Below are 7,285 nucleotides of genomic sequence, written 5' to 3' on the forward strand. Positions count from 1 at the left end.
TCGATTTAAAAACTGATCATATACAGAAAAAGCCCTTGCGTATCGAATTATGTGAGAGATATAAACACCATATGCAGGTGATAATGGAATATTGCTACATAGATATGGGATATTGACGATGGAGAAGCTGAAATCATCCCGTTTGTCATATAGTTGAGTTATTAGTTTGCTGTTAATATCCATTTTCAATAAAATATCTAAGTACATGCACAAAGCAGATACATATAAATGAAAATGATTTTTGTTAATGGATAAAACGTCGTCGATATATCTAAATGTCGAAATGAATGCCACAGCAAGAGATTATTTCTTCTCATGTAGAAGCTTTTGAATGAACTCTGCTTTATAAGAATATAAAAACAGGTCAGCTAACAAAGGAACACAATTTGTGCCCATGGGAATTTCAAGAGACTGTTGGAAGACCTGATCACCAAAGACTATGAAGATATTGTCAATGGGGAACTCTATCATATTTTCATTTCAACTTCAGAGTATCTGTGCGTGAAATCAGAGTGGCGTTTAACAAAGTAATTTTTGGATGACTGATCGCTAGATATGTATAATTTCTTTTTCCAGTTTTGTTGAAGAAGCAACTGTCTATGATGTAAAACTTTCTAGTCTTTGATTTATCATGAGGAATAGTCGTGTAAAGTTTTGAAAAATCATACGTTTTGATGTTATTGATTTGAGAATAGTTTTCCGATTTCAAATTACTAAAAGTTCTTAAGATTTTTTTTAAAATCCACATTTGATTTACACCTCTTCTGGTATGTTTGAAGTTTCTCCTTCACAGCTGTTGATATTTTCGTTTTTTCAAATCCTGGTAATTTAAATGAAAACTATATCAAAAGAGAAGAGAGGTTTATATTCAAATTTGCATGAAGATAAAGAGAAAAACTAAAAGAAAATTAAGGCTGACAATTAGGAGTGTCAAATAAAGGCTGTAAAGTCGGCATGAATTAACAGAATATACAAGTCAAATAGTAAAAGGTATGGAGATGAGCTTGCTGAACACAGTGGCATAAACTTTATATATTTTATTAAAATTACTAAACGAGATCAATAAAGCTATTATCACTGCACGAAAAATTGTGTTTAATCCAAAATTAAACACCAATTATTCCCCAATTAAATGTCAAATTTAAACGTAAAATACACATTTAATAGAAAATTAAATGTCAAATTTACTTTGTGTTTCCAGTGGTGTATAATTTTCCGTAAACGCCAAAATTTAATGACGTTTAATGTCGATTATATGCCAAGTAAATACCATGTTTAAATAAAATTAAACGTCATTTTACGTCTAGTTGAGAATTTAATCATCACATTTTACTCCATTAAACACACATAAGCGATATTAAACGTCAATATACATGTACTCGGAGTTCGGAGTATAATCCACCCATATTAAACATATTTTACTTTTCACATATTTCCCTCCATTTAATTTCATATTTACAGATGTAAGCAATATTAAACGTCAAATTACGCAAAATTTGGCGTATAATGCATCCATATTAAACTTAATTGGAGTTCGCATTATTATTCTGCATCTCTATAAAGCTTCCATATAAGCTAGAGTTAAACTTCACTTTAGGAGAAGTTTAATTAAGTTTAAGCATACGAACTATATAGTAAGCTTCATTCTGTGAAAATTCACAAAATATGTTATCATGAATTAGTTGCCTTAGAAAGAAAAGACGTGAATAATTAATATTTTTATTGCATTTTTTATTTCAAATAACATCTTGCCTGGGATGTAAATTCATATATACGAAAAAATATATGTAATGAACAATATCTTCATTTTTATAGTTGCAATTGTTAATTAAAATATTTCTAATGATCAGCTGAAATTTGAGTGTCAGTTGTTATGAAAATTTTCAACCTAAATTGTGTCCATGTCCCTTTAAGATTGAAACAACAACAGGGTTCCTGAAGAATTTCATCTTTCCAACTATTGTTAATACATGTATATTTAAAAGGCCCAAATGTCAACAAAAATAAACAAAAATTATTAATCTGGACTGAACTAAATTATTTCAAAATATTTGGCTAACATGTTTAATTTGAATTAATTGGTAAATATCCATTCCTGCTCTTCTTTAAAATGAGTGGGTTTTGGTCTGGTAGAAGGATTGTCTCCTTGGGTCCTCTTTACCATTTCTCGTTTCGATCTGCTTGACCGAGATCGTTCATATTTTTGGTCAAGCTGTTTGATTACTTCATTCATCTCATCTGACCTCCAAGGAAGAGGTTTAATTTTGAAAAATAGCTTCTCTTGATCATCATCAGAGAAAACATCTTCCACTGAGGACATAAGAGTCATGTCCATTACAGCATGGATCTTTAACATTTATTGCCTCATCCCAACCTGCTTTCTTGGAGATCATCGATGTTCTCCATTGTAATTTCTACAAAAGAACACATAACTTTCTAATTCTACATATTGTTATTTTACAACAAAACAGTAATTACATGTTTTACAGTTATGCACCTGATTCAGTCCTTCACTTTATACATGGTTTGGTATTGTTCTTGTCAGTCAAGTTATAAAGTTATAAGTTATAAATGTACACACCCTTTTCCTCCTACTATAGTGGACCATCTTGTTCTTGTGTTGGTCCACTTTCCCCATCCTCTCTTTATGGTGTTTTTGTGCCATTGAATCAAAGTATGTGTTGATGGCTACTGCAATTTATGAAGTTTTGATGTAAACTTATTTTGACTTAAGTTCATGATCAGTTACAGTGTACTACAAATCATGATAAATTCTACAATGCAGTATGATTATTGCAAAGATCATAGCTATGGAGTGAACAATTTTTATATTTTAGTTGGTTATAAAAACAAAATTATAAGATTACATATATCTAATATAAAAATATTGGTCAAAAATTCTTAATGTCTCCATTTTCTATACGTTCCCAATAAACACATGTATATGTTAACATACTTTGTATAATTCCCTCCTGTACATCAGGATGAAGGCCTTTCACAATCATTTTCTCTGCCTCAGTTGTGTTTTTATTGATGTCAGAGGAGGGCCTAAAAAGAGGGACAAATAATAAATGAATAGAGACATGACAGTACCGGTATGTAAGTCATTGCTGCAGATACCTAATTTCATGTTTATTGTAATACATACATGTATCAATAATGGTGCATGTGTTCGTGAATGGTTGTTTATTAAGTACATGTTAATATTTCCACTTCTTATCATAAGTGTGCTTACAAGTTTGCCCATTTTTATTAATTACTGTTTTTGAAAAAGATAATTGTAAATCAACCAGCAACCAATGTTGGTTTACAGTATTCTAAATCTGAGATAAAATGTTCTTATATTTTCATACTTTGTCCTTTTGTCAGCCACTTTCGTCTGCCACTCAGATGACCCATCCTCTAGTGCATGTTTATATGCATAATGTACTGCTGTCTGTTAAAACAATTCATAATCGATGCAGCATAATGTATCTCTGTTGTCATACTTCAATCATATCCAATATATTTCATCAACTTTGATAAATGGTATAGTATAAAACTGGTTTTCCTAAAAAGTCATTTATTTAAAACTGTAAAGACTTTCGCCTAGCTCTAACCTCTATCCTGTTATAAAAGTACTGGTATCATGTATATATATACACACTTACTCTTATGTGTGGAGGTACAAAGAGGCTGGACTCTTGTTTTCGGTGTTTTTTTTCTCTGCTCTTTAATTTCTTTCACTTCCTTTGCCAGATCATCAAATTTTTTCCCCAATCGACATAAATATTGCCTGACAATTTAAAAAAAAAAGTACTATGCAGTTTCAACGAGTGTATAATAATCTATAAAACAATCGTCTAACATAAAAATTACAATTTTGTTTTAAATTCTTTTATCAAAGGCAAAATATAAAAACAAATTAAACCCTGGTTTTTAGCTCACCTGAGCCGAAGGCTCAAGAGAGCTTTTATTCTGCCATTACTTTTGCAGATAGTATAACCAAAGACACAATAGGACGGTGCGTAGTCTTTATTATGTACTTCATGTGTGGTAAAAGACTGAAACAAGCAAAAGGTGTAATAAATATACTGTTAAATTACAAATGAATAAATAAATAATCAAAAATAAACTTAAGAAATGTTACAAAAAGAAAATAGTCAAAATTTGGATTTAATTTTATCACAAACTTGTTTCCGTAGAAAACATTGTTAAGCGCGTACATTTATGTGAAAGATACATATGACACTAACGGTGTTCCATAGAAAATATTCAGATGTATGCCACTTCTAAATATAATATACAAGAATAGCTAACAAACCAAAATAAAGTACATATGTATTCAAAGGCGAAGAGAATCATGATAATGAACTGCAAAAGACTACTTACAGTGTGTGCTATCTCTAAGTAGAAAATGAATGATTGGAACAATCGACCGATGCGTGAAACACACTCACAGGTAAACAGGAAGTACGTGCTCGAATTAAGAATGGTAACTCTAAACGGGTTTGAAGTCTAAGTCGTAAAGAAAGATAATTCAATATTAAAAAAAAAGAAATATTTTAACAAATGCTTTTTTGATCAAAATGTGTCCGTTGCCTGTCGTCGTCGGCATGAACTTTTCACATTTTAATCTTCTTCTCCGAAACGACTGAACTAATTTCAACCACACTTGGCACAAAGCATCCTTGGGTGAAGGGCTTTCAAATTTGTTCAAATGATGGAACATGCTTACCTCAAAGGGAAAATGCAAAAATAGGATGGGGTCATTAAAATATATTTTCAAAAACCAATGGGCCAGAGGAGCTGAAATTTACATGAAAGCTTCCTGACATAGTGTAGATTCAAGATTCTTACAATCATGACTCCTGGGGGTAGGATGGGGTCACGATAGGGGATCAAAGTTTTACATATAAATATATAGGGAAAATCTTTAAACGTCTTCTTCTCAAGAAAAGCAGAGATTTACATGAAAGCTTCCTGACATATTGCAGATTCGATTTTGTTAAAATCATGGTCCCTGGGGTTAGGATGGAGTCACAATAGGGGATCAAAGTTTTACATGCTAATATATATATATAAAAACATCTTTAAAAATCTTCTCAAGAACCATTGGGACAAAGAATTTTATATTTGCATGAAAGCTTCCTGACATAGTGCAGATTCAAGTTTGTGAAAATCATGGCCTCCGGGGGTAGGATGGGGCCACAATAGGGGATCAAAGTTTTACATACTAATATGTAGAAAAAAAATCTTTTAAAATCTTCTTCTCAAGAACCATTGGGTCAAAGAAGTACATTTGCATGAAAGCTTCCTGACATAGTACAGATACAAGTTTGTAAAAATCATGGCACCCGGAGGTAGGATGGGGCCACAATAGGGAACCAAAGTTTTACATGCTAATAATTAGGGTAATTTTTAAAAAAAAAACAAAAACCTATTCTCAAGAACCACTAGGCCAGGAAAGTAGAAATTAATATGAAAGTGTCCTGACATAATGCAAATTCAAGTTTGTAAAAACCATGGCCCCCTGTGGTAGGTTGGGGCCACAAAAGGGACCAAAGTTTTATATGCGAATACATATTTATTTGTTTTTTCAGATTCATTTCTACTAAAACTGCATGTTTTACTAAATAGTTTCCAATTTCAAAATATTGGTGTACATATCCTCCACTTTTCATCCATATATTTTTCATCCTTAAACTTTTGTGTGGAAAACATTGAGGTTTCGCTGATATTTCCAATAAGTCTTCGTTTTGGTCAAATGTGTATTTAAGTTCATATTCATCATGTCTTGCCTTCACCCTGAAGGAAAACTAGCGTATCATGGACCATTTGTTTTATCATAGTCAATGCAATGCATATAACGAAACACAAAAATTCAATTAACTCGATTTCTTTTGTAGCTACATGTAGGTTTTCTCGCAACAAGAAAATTTCAATATGGTGAAATTAAATAAAACTTAACTTCACAACATTACTTTCTGGGATGGTTACACGGTACATGAAAGTACACCCTGTGTGGATCCGGGTTAGAATAGGTCCTTGCTTGTCGTAATAGGTGATGTAGCAACCACTAATGCAACAAAATCCACTAATGATAAATGTTGCATTAACGGAAGAACCGCCTCCATCGTCTCATAAGTACCCATGTGGAGGTATCCCTTTTGCTGTCATACTTCTTGCAATTATCCTTATTCAGAAAACAACAATGGGCATTACAAAAGTAAATCTTTTGTAGGAATCAATAAATGTATGGTCAGAAAAATGTTTTAAAAAGTTGCTACTTTCATTTTTGGAATATACGTGAAGGTATGCACTATGACGCGTTACGCCTGCTTGCTTCATAAAGCGCGTTATGTTGGTACCAGTGCTATAAAATTCAATAATATCATTAACAAACGTAAAATTCACCCAAAGCTGCATTTTCTTTTTCATCATTAGTGGACAAAACTGCGCATAATTTCCATATTCAGTTTTTATCATTAATGGAAGGATCTTCCTCTAATGAAAAAAATGTTCATTAGCGAACGATTTATCATTGATGGTTATGATGGTGCATCATAATATATGTATTGGCATTAGCGAACGCAAATACATCCGTTAATGCAAATTTTATCATTAGTGAATTTTATATCATGATTGCTATACAGTGCACAATTAATAATTTATCGATGATTGCATACGATTGTAAATATAAATAAGGGAATAATGATCGGAAATATACATTGGGTGGCGAAAATACGGGTATTACATTAGCAGTCCAAAATTGGATGGAAAGTTTGAATCATGATAAGATGGACTAGTTTATTTATGCTGGGAGACCATTATTTTGAGTGTTATTCCATCTTTTACGTATACATCGCAGTAGCCATGTTCAGAGGGGACCTCTCACCCCTAAATAAAGACAAAACAAAAAGTAACTGAGAAATAAATAACATCAGCCAACAAGATCATCGTTTGAATCTCTTTCTTTCTAGAACCCCATGTACTCGTACAGTTGTACATGCAAATTGTACATGCATGCACAATTTATATGCCTAAAATGATTTCACGATTTACAAATCTGATACACTCAGACAAATAAATCTTACGGTATAAGGATCCATGCACAATACAAGTTCTGTACATATTCTACTCTGACTCTGTGAAGATAGCTGATCGGGCACGCTAGCTGATCAATAAAAATTTAGAAAATTGATGAAATCAGAATTCGAAGAAACTAACCGTGCACTTAATATTGATTGAAATTGTGTAATAGCGAGACAGAAATTTTTCTCCTTAAAAGTAGATTTGGTTTATC

At 32.1% G+C, this 7,285-nt stretch overlaps 1 pseudogene; it reads right to left on the bottom strand.

Annotated features, from left to right (window-relative positions):
- Positions 1-1,714: 1,714 nt before the first annotated feature.
- LOC125659239 (uncharacterized) lies at positions 1,715-4,845 on the bottom strand (annotated as a pseudogene).
- Between the last annotated feature and the right edge of the window lie 2,440 nt (positions 4,846-7,285).

Source organism: Ostrea edulis, chromosome 9 (genome assembly GCF_947568905.1).
Source record: "Ostrea edulis chromosome 9, xbOstEdul1.1, whole genome shotgun sequence".
NCBI lineage: Eukaryota > Metazoa > Mollusca > Bivalvia > Ostreida > Ostreidae > Ostrea > Ostrea edulis.